Source organism: Ambystoma mexicanum, chromosome 2p (genome assembly GCF_040938575.1).
Source record: "Ambystoma mexicanum isolate Mex_15411 chromosome 2p, UKY_AmexF1_1, whole genome shotgun sequence".
Classification (NCBI taxonomy): Eukaryota; Metazoa; Chordata; class Amphibia; order Caudata; family Ambystomatidae; genus Ambystoma; species Ambystoma mexicanum.
Window position 1 is genome coordinate 292,789,030 of NC_090923.1, and position 17,599 is coordinate 292,806,628.

Consider the following 17,599-nt stretch of genomic DNA (forward strand, 5'->3'; position numbering starts at 1 on the left):
ATGGCATTTCAAAGCACCACAGGACAAAAAAAGGGTGAGAGGAACAAGGGAGAAAGATACAATAACGGTCCTACTAGGCCTTGTGACATTCAGATCGTGCAATGGCATACCAAGAAGTGCAAGGGGGAGTGCAGGTCTGCGCAAAAGCAAAGTGCTAAGGTGGGAAGGGGAAAGAGTGAAGAGGCAAGGTGCAAGTGCTGAGGGGAGGCCGATAAGGCAAGTGCCATGGAATACAGGTGAGTTCAGGGAAGGTGGGAGGGGATGGACTGGGTGGGGTGGCCTGGAGCCCTGTAGTCCTGAGACGGAACCAGGCCGTCACTCATTGAGGAGGTGAGTGAAGGAGGAGGAGAAAAGGAGGGTCTTGAGGAGCTTCCAGATCTTAAGGAGATCTAGTCCACACTTGAGAGGGGCAGGGAGACCATTGCAGAGGGAGGCTGCGGTGGTGGAGAGACATCTACCACCCACTCCTTGATTAGAGAAGCGTCTGATTCGCAGAGAGTTGGAGCTAGCAAGGGCTCTAGCAGGGAGGTATTTAGGGAGAAAGGGTTGGATGTAGTGGGGTCCCAGGCCCCAGAAAGCCTTGTGGATGATGCAGAGGGTATTGAATTTGATCCGAGCAGTGACCAGGAGCCAGTGGGGAGAAATTAGGGCTGGAGAAATGCGGTGCCTGGGATTGAGGCCAAGAATAAGTCTTGCAGTCCTAGTCAGGATTTGTTGGAGGGGACAAAGGGAAGATGAAGGGAGAATGAGGAGGAAGCTGTTATAATAGTCAAGCCTAGAGAGGACCCAAGCTCTGGAGACATTGGGATTCTGGGGAAGGTGAGGAAGGGGAGAATACCTCTGCAGAGGTGCAGCTGTTAGTGGGCCTTCTTGACAAGGTCCACAATGTGAGGAGAGAAGGAGAGACAGGAATCAAAGATGACACCAAGGTTTTTTGCCTCACAAGAGGATAAGGGGAGGGGACCAATACAGGATGGTCAGAGGGAGGGAAGGTGGGTGATGGGGTCCCAATGAAAAGCATCTCAGTCTTACTGACATTAAGGAAGAGATCATTGGCAGCACACCATGACTGGATAGCAGCCAGACAATCAGGGATGAGAGAGGAGGAAGAGCAGGGAAGCTTGAAGGAGAGCTGTGTGGCATCTGCATGACGCTGGAAAGGAGGAGAGAAGGAGGAGATCAAGTGGGCCAAAAGGGTAAGGTATATCTTGAAATGCCACGTGGAGAGGGTAGAGCCTTGAGGAACACCACAGGTGGAGAGAGTGATAGGGGAGAGAAAAGGGCCCAGTTGAACTTGGGAAGGTCGGTTGGAGAGGAAGGAGGTCAACCAGTCCAGTGCCAGGCCTGTGATGCCCAGGGTGTTACGGAGCTGATTTGTCTGGGTGGCATGATTGACTGTGTTGAAGGAGGATGAAAAATCCAGGAGGATTAGAATGGAAGGAGAGTTTGAGTCAAGATTAGAGAGCAAGCCATTACAGGTGTTCAGCAGAGCATTCTCCATGCCTTTGGTAGCTCTGAAACCAGACTTATGGTTGTGGAGGCATCCAACAGATTCGGTGTGTAGAGTCAGTTGGGAGATGGCCAGCTTCTCTGGGAGTTTTCCCAGGAAAGGGTAATGGAGATAGGGTGATAGTTAGCAGGACAGAAAGGGTCAGAAGAGGGCTTCTTGAGGAGGGGATGCACAGGGGAGTGCTTGAGGGGTAGAGAGATGGAGCGTTTGGCAAAGTAGTGGTTACAGAAATCAGCCAGGGAAGGTGTAAGGGAGACAATGCTGTCCTTGATGGTTCTAGAGGAGCAGGGGAGCACCTGTTTGGAGGAGACGTTCATGAAGAGGACTAGTCTAGAGACCTCATACGATGCTATGGGAGAGATGAAGAGAGAAGTAGGGAAGGGGAGAGGGGAGTAAAAGGAGGCATGAAAGCTGGGGAGGGTGCATGGAGGGGGGTAGAGGAGAGTGAGGACAGAACATCCTGAATTTTGTTAAGGAAGTGGAAGGCCAGAGAGGTACAGAGGCTCAGGGATGGCAGGGAAGATGTGGAGACTGCAAAATGATTGGCCTGTTCCTTGATTTGAAACAGTGCACCTGAGTTGTTAGTGGCCCTGGAGATGCATGCTTGGATGTGAGCCCTCTTCTTTGAGCGAATGTAGAGTCTGTATTGCCTTTGGAGCAGGCAACAGGCCAGTTCATCTGAGGATGAGCCAGATGCCCGCCCCTTTCACCCTGACACTCTGCACTTGTGTTTCAGAGAGACTAGGTTGGAGTCATACCAGGTGTTTCGCTTGGAGGCAGGCTTCATTCGGATACTCATGACAGGGGCAAGGAGATCTAGGGTTTTGGTGATAGAAAGGTTAAGATTAGGAAGGCCGGTGTCAGTGTGGGAGTCCGTAACAGGGGTGGGAGGGGGAATGAAAGTGGCAGCAAAGGAAGCAAGTGACACTCGCTTCATCAGCCGAATGACGGAGAAGGAGACAGCGAGTCGAGGTGATCAACGAGGGGTCTAGTGTAGACATTGCAAAGGGAAGAAGAGACGTAGGAGCCCTGAGGGACTCCACATGTGGAGGCTGTGGAGGTAGAGGAGTGGTTGGTAGAGAAGAATCTGGAAGTACGGTCAAGGAAGGAGGCCACCCATTTTGTTGCATCCGAGGACAAGGCGGCGGAAGTTGCAAGGTGCTGACAGAGTGTGGAGTGTTCAACAAGGTCGATTGCAGTGGATACATCCAGGGGTATAAGTAGGGAAAGGTTTACTCATCTCTGAAATCATCTAGCAGATCCTTGAAGTGCAATAGGGCAGATTCAGTGCCGTGTCTGGGGTCTGCTGGTTTGCCAAAGTCTGAGAATATGGTTACTTTACAGGTGTGCTGGATTTGGAGGTAGTCAGCTTGGTCACTGATTTTTTGCAGAAAAGCAGCAGTGGTGATCAGCTGGTAGTTGTTCAGGATCACTGGGTGAAGGCTGAGCTTCTTGAGTAGGGGTGAGATCCAAGATTCTGAGCAGCACAGTGAGCGAACAAGAGTTGAAGGAGGCATTGACGATTGCGGTTATATGTGGTAACAGAAGGTTAGCATAGTCCTTGATAAGGGGAGCGGGTTGGTGTCTTCTCTACAACATGATGGTTTGAACCCTTGAGTATGTTGGTTTCAGCAGCTTCCAAGACTGGGGGGGAGTGGAAAAGCGTGGAGGATTGGGGGTGGGGCGGGAGGGTGGGGGCTTGGGTGGCATGTTGATGGATGATAGTTTGAGCTGGATTTTCTGCTGCAGTACAGTTGATATAATTCAATCCAGTCCTGTCTATGAACCATATCATACCACTTAGATCCCTTCCCCTTTAGCAACAGGTAAGCCAAGAACCAGGCCCGTGTGTAGAAAGAAAATATATGTATTAATATGTAAAATTAATATTTGCATAACATCACATGACACAACACCTTCTCCATGGCATCAAACAAAGCTTCGATACAAATAAGTAGAACACAATTTGCTTTTGTTGGTTAACTAAAAAAATCACCGGACCTATAGCACAATCACAAATACAGTTTCATTTCAGGTCAAATAAACACTTCACTACTTTTTGTCACCCCCACAATTCCCTTGAGGGCTAGAATTATGCAGCACCTTGAAACACAATAAGATCATACGCTTGGCAGTATACTTTTCAGGGGTTTTAATTTCACTGACATACAACAATTTTTAGGTTGGGAAAACACATTTGACATATGCAACGCTCTTTATTTGTATCTCCCTTCAGACTTTGCACTGCTTACAGTGTTCTAGCACAACCAACTTTTAATATCAAAATACTTTTGATATAAATGAAACCCTTTTTCCGTCACCACTATGCAATGAAGAATCTCTCTTCTATCAGGAGTCACTTTCTCACTCTCTATAGAGGGCATGCTTTTCAATCAGGGACTTCAACCTATTTAATTTGGCAAGAAACTTTTCTGCATCAGAACAAACCAAGATATTCAGTTTACTAATGAAACCCCTCTGCTTTAAGGTAGGGTCTGGGGAATGGGGAGCAGGATGGAATTTCTTTTTTTATGCACCCTTCCACTTTAGGGAATTTTGGGGTTGGCAAAAAGAAAATAGGAGTACCCGATTACTTTAACAGACCATGGCCCTCATTACAACCCAGGCGTTAAGGGTTTAACGGCGCCGTAAATGGTGGCGGCGCCGTTAAACCCTTAACGCCTGATTACTAGGTCCCTTTGCGGGTGGCATTTTAACGCCTGCTTTTAGCAGGCGTTAAAAAACCAGCCCGCAAAGGGACCTTGGTGCTAAGTACGGTGCCGCAATTTGCGGCACTGTACTTAGCGCCTTCCCCATTCCCATTGAGCCCTATGGGGCAAAAATGGGAATGGGGAAGGGCCATGGCGGCATGGGGAATTACCGCCTGGCCAACCTCGGAATGGGGCGGTAATTCCCCATTCCGCCATGGCGGAGTCGGTAAGTTACCGGCATGGCCCATGGTGCTATTAGCACCATGGTCCAACACCTAGGTCGTAATGAGGGCCCATATATTTATCCCCACTGGAAGCGATGTAGTTGATTTCAAACTTCAACAAAATCTCCCCCTGTCATTTGGCTATAGAGGAATTAATTAAATTATTATTTGGTAAGAAAATGCTAGGGATCTACTTTTGTACCCCATCCACTAAGTAAAGGGAAGGTATTAACTCAAATATATCCCCCAAATATTTGGTTCTGTTGGACACGTTTACTTACATTGAACAGCTCAGGGTTTTGTGCTCAGGAAAGGACATCAAGCCCCACTACCAGCTTCACCTCCTCAGAGGTATTCTACCTTGTCTCACCTTGGCCCAGAAGCTCACTGTCTCCAGAGACCTGTTTCTCTCCAGACTAGACTACTGCAACAGTCTCTTTCTCAATCTTCCTACCTCTACTCTTTGACCTCTTCAACTTATCCAGAACAGAACCATGAGACTTATCCTTGGCCTTAAGCCCAGGGACTGCATCTCCCTGGCACTGAAATACTTCCACTGGCTCCCCGTGGCTGCAAGGATCAAGTTCAAGTCCCTCTGCATAGTCCACAAGGCTTACTGAGGCTGGGGCCCCTACTATCTACAACACTCTCTTCCTAAATACTCTCTTTCCAGAGCCCTCAGCTCGGCCTCCTCCAACTCTCTCTGCAGGAGAGCCGTTTTTGCAAACAGAGATTTGGGGGTAGATCCTTATCCTCTGCAGGTGCCTCTCTATGGAACAGCCTACCCACCTCTCTCCATCTTGAGACTGACCTCCTTAAGTTCTGGAAAATCCTCAAGACTTGCCTCTTCTCTTCCTCCTTCTCTCTCCCACTCCCTTGCTAACCTCCTTCCTCCTCTCTACTGCTACCCTCCTTTGTTCTCATCCCTAACCTGCTCAGTCAGCTGACTGGTCACATGATGCACCTCCAGAGCCTCACAGGGCCCCGGCCCCCTGTCAGTCTTGCATTTGCCTCCAGGCCTCAGCCTGCCTTAAACTTGCACTTGGCCATTATTGAACTGTTGGCACATGTCCCCGCCCCCTCCCTCGCACTTCTGTCTGCGCACTTACATGACCTTGCTGCACTTGGCTTAGCATGTTTGTCTGTCATGTCCTCCTCTAACCCCCCCCTCTCCCTGCTGGCTCTCTTCCCATAAGTCGACCAACCTTTTTGCCTTGTTATGTCCCCCACTATTCTAGTTATTGCTGTTAGATCATTCAGAACCTTCGAGGCATAAGAATGATGTCAATATCCCCTTGTTCCCTTCCTGCCTTGAAGCGCTTTGAAGCACATCACTTGTGTGTAAGCGCTATACAAATAAACAGTTACAATTACAAATAGGCGTCATCTCACAGTAAAGGACAGGCACCTGGTCAGACACCAACATCATCCCTTTATTTGTCTCTCCTTGATTGGATACCAGCCTCTGTCTCTTTCCCTGGGTTCTTCCACCTACCAGGCCATGTTGGTTCTCCAGCAATTCTTCCAGTAGTTCCTACTAAGATGATTTCATTCAGCTCTCCCCTTTTCTCATTGTGTGCCCCCTTTTCAAATCTAAACTGCACACACAAAAATGTCTAAATTATGAGGTGCCAAGTCATTGGTTAGTGATTTGGATTGGACATCTACTGTCCTCCCCTATTCTGAGATTGGTTCCCTTTAATTACTACGCTCCATTCTTGTGTGTTTATGACTCCACCCCCTTGAAATGCATTTCTGACCAACTTCAGCTATGAACTCAAAACTCTACAACATGGCAACTTTAACCGTAAGCTTTGCAGATATACTTGGGTCATCTTTGTGCAAAGTACAGTTCCGGAGAAAATGAATAAAATATGATCCTCCATATAAACTTAAGGTGATCCGTAGTGACATTCATAATTAAACTTCTTCTAACATCACATTTCTGTAACAAACTTCACATATAGCCTCAGCCATCTGTTCCTTTGTTGACCCAGGCTGCTATAAATCCATTAATTTTCTTACAAAGTCAAGGCCTGAAGATGTGTTCTTATCTCTCTGAACAGATGGGTATAATTCCACCCTTTGGCATCATGTGGCAGACTACTGTAACATGTCATTTGTCAGTCAGCCCAGGGAGGGACCACAAATTACTTGAATTTCTAGGAATTATTCAGAGTTCACATCCATTAGCTGAGTCTTTTGTTTTCACAGTGTGGGTAAAATCACCACCATAAAACCTTGGGCAGGCTCTGTGGACTTCAAAGAGATTTCCAGATAAGGGGGAGGCAGTGCTTGGTAAGTGTAGGGGTCTTTTGGGCTAATCACAACTTCACTTCATGCACAGAAAACTAGTATTTTTGAATGTTGCAATTCCTTGGCCTGCTTTAATCTGTGACCTCATATCATATGCAGTTTTTTCATGCACCATACCATAAATGTGTAAACACAAAATGTATTTTTCTCCATCCTCATTCTCACAGTTTCTTTGGAAACAGTTTTGACAAGCCACCAGTTTCCTTAATAAGGAAAGGAGAGACAATGCTGTCCTTGATGGTGAATTCACTTTTACAGTGTAGTTTCATATTTAAAAGGTTCCTTGTTCCAACCTGCAGAAAGCACACATATCCATGGTCTCTCTGTTTCAGCAAATGAAACAGCATTTTCATGTTTTACAGTTCAAATTAAGTGCTGGACTTTTCTCTGCCAGTCCCATCACCCCTTTCTGCACGTTTTGGGCCTAATGTAGCCAGGGCAGTTCATCTGTCTTGGGGCTATATTTATACCACAGGTGGGTTCAGGTCAATGCACAAGTTGAGTGAACGGGTATGTGGACAGAGACCCCTTTTATTTTTAGAAAGGTGATTGATTTCCCCTTAGGCTAGCTAGCTCATGAAGTACTGGACGGTGACCCATTTAAACAGAGAAACAGAGAAACACAGCTACAGATCTTGCTAGGCTGCAACTACTTTCCATCCTGTCTCTTCTTCTGAGCCATCTTTGTTATCTGTAAAACTGCAGCTCAAACACAAAAGCCCACACTGCCCAGAATTTTCTGCCCCATGTTTACCTGCATCCTAGTACCATTAAATAAATAAAATTAACAACCTGTCCAAAGCTATCTGTTCCATGTCCACAATGATTTCTTGCTTGTCACCCAAAAAAAGTATTTGTTCTGTTGAACTGCAGATTTAATCAAATCAGACATAATAGCAAAGTGCATGCCAATAAAAGAGGGAAACACTTCACAGAGATATCAAGTTGACCCTTGTCAGGTGCAACTGTTCAGCGACTCCTGGCTGTAAAGTTTACATCACTCTGCAGTCTGGTACTTGTAGTCCTACATTTATGAAGGGAAAATAACACTATAAAGACATTACAAGAATTCAAAATGTCCCAATCTAAAAGCCAGAAGATCATTCACGGGGTCTACATTTTTAAATAAGTGTGAACGATCAAGATGATAGGTCAGCATTATATGGTTTATTAGACGTCAGCACTTCCTCTTGAGCAGTTACTTTATATGGAGAACACTACTGTGTGGCAGAAGAGAAACTGCGTCCTACTGCTAATCAAGTCAACTCAAGGAGACAGCTATACCACAGTGTACTTATGGCTTTTGACATTTTCTTACTGTCACCTCATGTCCTCAGACGTTACTTACTGTGGCGCTGCCATTACAGCGGTTCATTTGTCTGCCTACCTATCTTTTAGGATTTTTGCTATCACCAAATGTCCCATTTAATGTCTCATTACACACAGAATAGTCATCATTAGATACAAGGTGGCAGCACTGTAAATGTGAGTCATCCAATAGATTGAGCACGAATCGACATGGACTTCCAAGAAATGTAATTCATGGTGTGGAATTGCTGAAAAATGTGGAAAGGGGGAAAATACAAAATAGTAAGCCTGGGATGTGGAAGAAAATGAAGTAACCACATACACCCGTGATGTCATTCTCCCAAAATGAATGTTGCAGGGATGGCACTGGCTCTGTTTGCAGATACGTTCAGGACACTCCCCTCCGTGCAAGGAAAATAAAGGTTTTAAACCTGGCAGTTACAGCTTTTCCTGATTCTTATTCCATTCCATTTCAGAAACAGTGGAAATGCTACCCTCAAATAACGATTGTGGGGTCATTTCCAATGGTTTTGTGTGGAATCCTACTTATTTTACCAGGTGTAAAAGATAAGCAGATTTCATGGGGAGCAATTGGTTTAATATCGGCATGAAAACATATGCTGAGGTTAAACCTGGTGGTGTTTTTCAGTGGAGCAACGAAGCATGATGGACATAGCTGGTACGTTCCGTGCCCCCCATCCTGCTTCAAAGCAATAAGAAAATCCCCTGAAATCGAAAGAAAGATGTAAATGCAAGGGTTAATGTGTCACGCCTGTCTTTACACCTTTTTGATATTTTGTAATTGTATTAGGATCCATAACTTCAAATCCATTCAAATGATGTGTCTACGTTTGCAACAGTTCCTGACTGAGTGCAACTAACCAGGAGCTGTTCAATTCGAATCTGCATGCAATTAATATGGCCCAATACTTATTTAATGTCCCTGTTAGTGAATGTATCACTGCAGACGGGTGTATTTTAGTGATAATCTCTGGGAAAGCAAGCCTTAACCTGTGGTAATACTCCACGTCCCGATTTAACAGACACACTCATAGTGAGAGTGCTAAACAGCCCTGTTAACATCAGTTATTTCATGCTTGCCTGGTGATTACCTCTGTTAGTATTGAGTGACACTGATAGCATGCCCGTTAGTTGCTTTAAAATTCATAGAGACACACTCGATAGTAATCTGTCGTTTCCCTTTATTGTGTTATTGGCTGTTTATACTCAACCTTAGACATTATTAACACAAAAACACATATCAATTTTACAATAAAAACAATACATACCTAAACATTTAAGAAAAGAATACAATAATTCAATAAAGATTAAAAGACTGATATCAAATACACATTCTAAAAATCATACAACACATCACTTTGGATGTTTGTACCTTAAGAGACATAAAATAACATTGCATAAAAACCTAATCCAAGGAATATACAACACATTTTGTATGGTCTCGAACTGAAAGGTGCATCAGAGAAAATCAGGAGCATTGGCAAAATAAAAAATCCAAATCATCACCTTATCCTAACCAAGCCTGCTTGGTATGAGTTCTTAAGTGCGGCTACGGTGACAGCAATTTCCTCCCCACTTGAAATACGGTCAAAAGGGTTCCCAGCATCCAACACTGTCAAATTATGTATACATCTACCCAGCGAGAGCGATCTGTGTACTTTTAATAAGTAAACAGGTTTTGTTTTCATGAAATACAGCAAGAGCAATCCAATATGGCTACCATGGTAAAGTGGAAGAGAGCTCCAAATACTAGCCTAGAACTGCAGGCAACAAAGGGGGCACATGAAGTAAGCATGTGGCAGTATGAGCAAGAAAACAGGTAAGTGAATGTTTTGTAATTTCAAATACTTATCAAATTGGTTAGGAGTGGGGCGAGGGTGCAAGCAGCAATCAATTTGTTTGGAAAGTGTGCTTATATTAAGCAATTTTATTCTATGTTAAGATAGGAGGCTTCATATTATGCAAAAAATCTTTACTACTTGACACCACTGCAGCAAAGAGAAAAAACAACTTTACATAAAATAAGTTTGTTTCAACTTCAAAACTGAATAAAACAGTATTTCAAAACAAAGTGCAGGCAAACATCCCAAACCAAGTTGGAGGATAGGTCATGCCCTGCCATCAACCAATGGGCAAGGACCCTCCCCCATATAAGTCTTTTCCTCAAACGCAACATCCTCTTTCTTTGCTGCTGACGCCACAAGCTAAGTCACTCCCTTCAGTTGTGTACTTTGTTGCTAGTTAGTGTAATACAGATATTTGTAACATTGTGGGTTCAGCATTGTTTTAAACAAATTGTTTTCCCCAGTACTTGGGTCTCTGCTCCCGTGGTCTTACACCTCGGGTGCTCAAGGGCGTGCCCCTTATCGCTCTAGGTGTCGTCTTCCAGTCAGGCATGACAATAACCATGTATTCTCTGTCTGTCCCTCCTCGTGTGCAAGCTCCACGTTAGCTCATCTCCGGTTGCAGCGGTCGCACATGTGTGAGCGCCCACCTCTGGGTGTTTCTTTTCTTTTCCCGTCAAGCCCGATGTGCGCAGGCCTACAAGAAAGCGCGCGTATGGCCCGGCAGCTCTCTCCCTCTTTCTCAGGAAGCTCTCCCGACTTCAGCGGTCCTGCCCGCATTACACCTGATGTGTAATGGCTGCTCGGCTAACAGGCTTTGCCTGTCCGTGATTGAAAGGCATTTTCCCTCGCTTGCTGCTAGAATTAACACACCCTGCAGGGGTAAGCAGCTGTTGGCACAATGCCTTCTTGGCATGCCGTATGTTTAAACAACATTGATGTTCCGCAGTGTTTTACAGCTATTACGCTGTATCTACGTGCCTGTGTCTGGTCTAAACACTGTGTTTTCATTCAGGATCATAACTCCTGTGGACAGTGTGTCCTCTTTATTTTTCTTTTCCCATTCCCTCCCATATTTTGTGTTTTTTGACATCATGGTGGCTAGTAAAGAGGCAGGGGCCCCTTCTTCAGCTGATGCCAGTACCCAAGTTAGGCCTTCTAAAAAAAGTAAGAAGTTGGGGGAGGATGGTGCTAGCAGAGAGTCGGGGGAGGTATTCCTTCCCGCCCATCCTTCAGTGGCTCAGGTAATTCAGACTACTATGGACTCTGCCCTTCATTACCTGAATTCCACTCTGGCCTCAGCCTTTGATAGACCAATAAATACAATCTCTGATTTTAACCCTCATTCTTAGGAGGGACCTTCGATTCCAGTGCATGTCCGTCAAAAGTGTTCTGCAAAGTCCAAGCATTTGGAAAGACAACTCAGTCTGGTGTCTATTTTTCCAGGTCAGGGTCATCCCCCTAGTATGGGTCTAAAGCGTAAGTTGGTTCAGGAGGGTCCCCCTAAGTCACAGTTGGCTCCCACCCGGCCGAGTCACTCAGGGTCACCTATTAGTGTACCTTCTGTTCCCATGTCTTCAGGGGATAGTTCAGAGGATTCAGGCACCCCTCCCAAAAGACATAAGAAGAAAGGGGGTCACATAGGTTTATCTCAGGGGGTTCCGGGCCCGTTGTTAGATGACAGTTGGGTTCCTTTCTTTGATCCTTCCCTCATTCAGCATCCCAGATCAGCAGAGTGGCACCTGTCTAATGCTGTCTCTGCCTTTTTGAATCATTGGGTTGGATGGCCCTTGCCCAAGGAGGGTAGCAACAAGCTCTGTTCTGAGTGTCCCAGGCCAATCATCCTAGAGAAGGTAGCCCTTACCCCAGATAATGACCGGTCCATGGTCACATTCCTATCTCAATAAGGGAAGGACCCCAAGAGGGGGTTGATAAGGCCTGGTGGAGCTGCCAAGATGAGCTATTTGATACCTTAGGCCCCTGGACGCAGAATTTCTGAGTTGGCGGAGGACATGCTATCGAATTCTCCTGTAGATGTTCAAGCCCCCCGGGGCTGGGTGCAGAGGGTGGTTTGCCTGCTCAGCAATACCAATGCCGCCATTTCCAAGGAATGGTGCAAGTCTTTCCTCCTGCGCCTCAATTCCAAATTAGCTGATATGACAGAGGGGAAGGCAGGCCTCAAAGCCCCAGGAAATCTCTTTGGTGAATGATTCATTAAAGACCAGTCTGCTTATGTGCATACCTTCACAGCCTTAGATAAGGCACAAGTTAACATTAAATAGGTTTTTGCCCCTAACATTTTTAACAAGGCTGGAAGAGGTAGAGCCTGCTCCTCTGGCTGCTTTCCCCAGGGCTCTACCCATCCAAGGCAATGCACGGTGAGCCCAGACTGAGTTCTACCCCAAAGGGAGTTCCAGTGGAGAGGACGTGCCGGCAGGGGTGCTGGTAAAGCAAGGACAGCTCCAGGTAATGACACATGCTTTAAATGAATATTTCTTCCAGCAAAGCTTGAGGGTGCAGGTTGGCCAAGTTTTTTTGTCAGTGGGAGGCACTCACTTCAAATCCCTGGGTGTTACAGACTGTAAGAGGATTTCAAATAGACTTTTATTCCCCTCCTTGCTAGCTCACATCCCCTCTTCCCCTCGTGTTCGACAAGGCCAAGCAAAGATTAGTAGATGCAGAGGTCTGAGATCTCTTTTTCAAGTGGGCAGTGGTTCCAGCCTCCTTCAAAACCTCCCAAATTCTAAGCACAATTTTTCTAGTCCCAAAGCCCGAGGAGGGGTTTCGCCCAGTCATTTATTTGCGAGCCCTCAACTCATTTGTGGTTTATCAACACTTCAAAATGGAGGGAATTTACCTCCTCAGGGACACCCTTCTTCCTGCGGATTGGAAGGTCAAAATAGACCTCAAGGATGCATACTTGGCACTCCCAGTCTATCCCCCTCAACAGGAGTTCCTGCAGTTCCAATGGCGGTCTCGCATTTGGCAGTTTGATTCCCTCCTGTTTGGCCTCTCATCAGTCCCATGGGGCGTCACCAAACTAATGAAGCCTTTGATGGTTCATCTCAGGTCAAAAGGGATACGAATAATCATTTAACTTTTCAGATTCTTCAGATTCATCTGTATTTAACAGTCTCTCTTTTACAAGCGTTAGGCTTTGTCATAAATGCAAAGAAGTCAATTTTCCAGCCTACGCAATGTATCCAATTTCTGGGCTTCATTATAGATTCCAAGAAGTGCATCCTTCTCCTTCCAGGCAGCAGACTCTACAAAATAGGGAAGGAGATTCACCTCCTCCTCAGGAAAGGGAAAGTCTCCCTCCGGCAGCTAGCCTGGGTAGTGGGGATGCTGTCAGCCTCCATTCAAGCCATCTTTACAGTGCCCCTTCATTACAGGGCCTTGCAATGCCTCAAGGGCAAGCATCGGCGCAAAAGTCTATCTTACTCTCAGCTAGTGGTTCTGTCTCCCGAGGCCAGGTTAGAACTTCTTTGGTGGCTCAAGCACATGGACGCCTGGAATGGCATGGCTATTTGTGGGCCCTTTCCGGATGTCATTCTGTAGTCTGATGCCAGCAGGATAGGCTGGGGTGCCAGGATAGGGCAGGTGTCCATTGGAGGAAATTGGTCAGGTCAAGAGAAATCTCTACATATCAACTGTCTGGAGCTGTTAGCAGGCTCCTTTGCAGTCAAGAGTCTTCTCAAAGATAAGGAGAATTCATGTGTCTTCCTTCGAATGGACAATGTAGCAGCAGTTCATTACATAAACCACCTTGGGGAACTCTCTCCAAAGCCCTGGCTAATTTAGCAAAGGAATTCTGGCATTTTTGGCTGGACAGGAACATTCTATTGAAGACGGAGTATCTCCCAGGGACCAGCAATGTGGTGGCGGACTGGAATTCTAGGCATCTTCTGGACAGGAGCGACCGGATGTTGGACAAAGCTTTGTTTGCCAAGAACCTCTCTCTTTGGGGTCCAACTTATGTAGACCTTTTTGACTCGAGGCTCAACTGTCAGGTGCTCCGTTTTTACAGTTGGCAGCCAGATCCCAAGGCAGTTGCAACTGACGCTTTCCTACAGGATTGCTTGGGTCCCCTGTCCTATGCTTTTACCCATTTGCTATGATAGCAAGGGTCCTAGTACAAGTGTGCAGGCAAGCTGCAACAATGGTAATAGTGACTACCATTTGGCCCTCTCAGGTGTGGTTTCCAGCTGTCTTATAACTCACAGTCAAGGCTCCTCAGCTTCTCCCCGTTTACCCTCTGGTGATAACAGATCCAGCAGTTCTCCCTCATGAGCTGGTCCTTCGGGGGCAGCTCTGCCTTATGGCCTGGAAGATCTTCCTGGTGCTTCCAAGGACTTTCGGAAGACTCTCTCTGTATCATCAAAGACTCTTGGGCAGCCTCCACCAAATCAGGTTGCTCCTCAGCATGGAGACGGTGGGTGGGCTGGTGCGTGGCTCAGCCACTTGATCCTGTTTCTGCCCCTCCAGTAGAGGTAGTTAACTTGTTAGTTGAGTTGTTCAAAGAGGGTAAAGCCTATGGAACTATTAACAGCTTCATGTCCGCCATTTCTGCTGGACATGTGTTGGTAAAGGGGTCATGGTGGGTAGGTATTTCCTGGTGTGTACGGCTCTTAGTCTATTCACATCTAAGTCCCTCCTAGGGCCACATATTCCATCCTGTGGGATGTCAACTTAGTATTGGATTTATTTTGTTCTTGGCCTCATAATGAAGAGTTATCATTGCAGCAACTTTTCTTCAAGCTAGCCATTTTATTGTGTCTTGTCTCCATCAACCGGGTGTCTGATATCAGAGCGTTGGATGTGGGTAACACACATTTTTCCCCTCAAGGGGTGACCTTCTTCTTCTCTAAAATAACCAAATGTGTGATTTCTACGGTTTCGTACCCTGCTTTTCCTGAGGATCACAAGATGTGTGTAGTGCAATGTTTAATAGGTTTTGAAAAAAAGACAAGGGGGTTAGGGCCTCTCAGCTGCTCATTTCTTACCATAGACCCCCATTACTCTGAGTCCCCGTCCACTCTAGCCAGGTGGGTAGGTTACAGTCATGAAAGAAGCGGGTATTGACATTTCTTCATTCAGAGCCCATTCAGTAAGTGGTGCAATGGCTTCTAAGGCTGCTTTCCTGGGGGGAAATTAGGATCACATTCTAAAAGCAGGTGATTGGTCTATAGAGTCCATGTTCAAGACCTTTTATCATAAACGTATTGAGCATTTAACCATCAATGTAATGCAAGGGTTTTAAACTTGCATACTATGAAGCCTCCTGTTAATCCCCCTTATTATCGTGATAGGGGGTTTAGATTCTATTGAACACAAGAAGGCGAGTTTTATCCCACCCTTTTTATGTTATATATTCATGCAGCTTCGGGGTCAGTTGTTTATGGTCTGAAGAAGTTCCTGGCGAGTTCAAGAGGGCGATGGTGCGAGCAAATACCGGATCTGGTTGAGGATCGTCCCTCATGCTACAGTTTTCTATCCTCTTGGATGGTGTCTGTCATAGTGTAGCTGCAGAAGAGGATGTTTGGTTCGAGGAAAGGACTTATATGGGGGAGGGTCCTTGCCCTTTGGTTGATGGCAGGGCATGACCTATCCTCCATCTTGGTTCAGGATGTTTCCCTGCACTTTGTTTTAAAATAAGTTTTTTTTCAGTTTTGAAGTTGAAACAAACTTATTTTGTGTACAGTTTTTTTCTCTTTGCTGCTGTGGTGTCAAGTAGTAGAGATTGTTTATATAATACTTGGCTCCTTGTCCTCATGAGAATATAAACACCCTCTCACGAGAATGAGGGGGATTAACAATTGTCTGCTCTCATTTCCATGTGCTGGGAACCAATAAAGCGAGAGGGCTATTGCCCAACTGGCTTGTAGCATCAAATGTTATGCGGCTGATGCCATTCTAGTGTAGGGCTGCCTCGCTGCATGTGTTGGGTCCTCCCCATCAAGCAAAGGGCTGTCTCAACAGAGACAAAACTCATGTTATTAGCATAACCAAGGTACCTGAGGCACTTTCTGCAGTGCAGTTTCTCCATTCTATATTCATCATTGTAAACGAATGGCTGGTTACTATTCATCCACTTCGTTGCAATGCATGTCTACTTGCAGGACGGGTAGCTCACACAGTTGTGTGGGTGCTGCTGAAAGCTGTGTTCACAGTGTCTCGTGTTCAAGACCCAGAAGGACCAACCATAGCTCTCAACTCACACGCTTTTGGCGGGTGTCACCCGCCTTGTAAAGGGCTGACTAACCCGCCAAGCCTCCTGCACGCCCATTCATTCCAATGGGCGTCTCACCCACCAAAAACAAAATCGGGTGATTTCACCCGCCTTTGCAACACAAACGGTTGAGAGCTATGGACCAACTCCGTTTTTCATCCTTCTGAGCTGAATGCGTCATTCCATTTAAATTGGTACTATTAACAGGATTACTGGTAAGGAGAGTATCAAGCACATCATAGAAATGCAGTATTAGTTACGTGCATTTCAACCATAGTCCATACATAGTAACTTTGTAGACCGTCCGATTACAAGCAAAGTGAGCGTGAGCGAACATTACTCAATTATGTGGTGGCAGATACATTTTGACAACAGATACTGAAGCATTGTTGGGCGTGATTTCCAAAGCGTTTTCAAATGGGGTTTTCCCATCGAAAAACGATTTTGAAAAGCAGGCCCGTTGTGTGGCAGTGCTTCGCTATGCGGAGAAGTCAGAGTAGTTTGCGTGCAGCGGAATGTTGCAAGGGTTTTGATACTCCGCTGCAGTCTCATATTTGCCCGTCTGCTGGTGGAGTCCCTGTCCACCCTAGACAGTGTGTCATTCCATCCCACCGCCATCGACCCACACACACCTGCTCAAGTCAAGCGGCCTGTCCCCATCCCCTTCAGCTTCGCTTCCCATCCCTTCGCTCACCGGACGCCATTTTATAACTTTCAGGCTGCATACTATTCGCATGACTGAAAAACACAAATCTGCTTTTAATTTGCGCATTGCGCGTTACTTATTCTCGCGAGCATTCATTTTCGAATTATTTTTTCTAAATATTATTAACAGATAAGATGTGGGGAGAAAGGGACGAGATCTATCGCCGCGGGGTGTTTGTATGTTGAGACATACAAGGCCTGATTTACAAAGCGTTTTGAGAAAACAGCAATGCCTTTGTAGAGCAAAAAGGTAACATAAATGGTAGAATTTTCAAAGCACAATCTATCTAAAGAATTTGTATATAGCGCCACTCGGCCATAGGCCTCAGGGCGCTCACACTAGAGACAACAGAAAGCAGAGATGGGTCAGCCAAAAAGTGGATTGAAAGACGAGGAGACAAAGACACAGTAGGGGTTGCCACAATGCTAAAAATTTCTAAAAGTAATGCCATCGCCTCAACATCGCATATGCATCTACAAGAATTGTAGCTATAAAAAAAAGTGTTGCGTCATTATGGGCGCCAAGCAAATGATTGCGCATTCTCTGGATAGGTGATGTTTTATGTATACATATGCACAACCCACCCACTCACACGTAGATTGTTTTCCAACTCAGTTTATATACGTGGGCGTGCCGTGTCTTTTTTCTTCAAAAGGCTTATAATTTTAAATGTTGTCTCTTTGATGATAGTATGAGGGAGGGGGGAGACCCCTCCATTTCCCACACT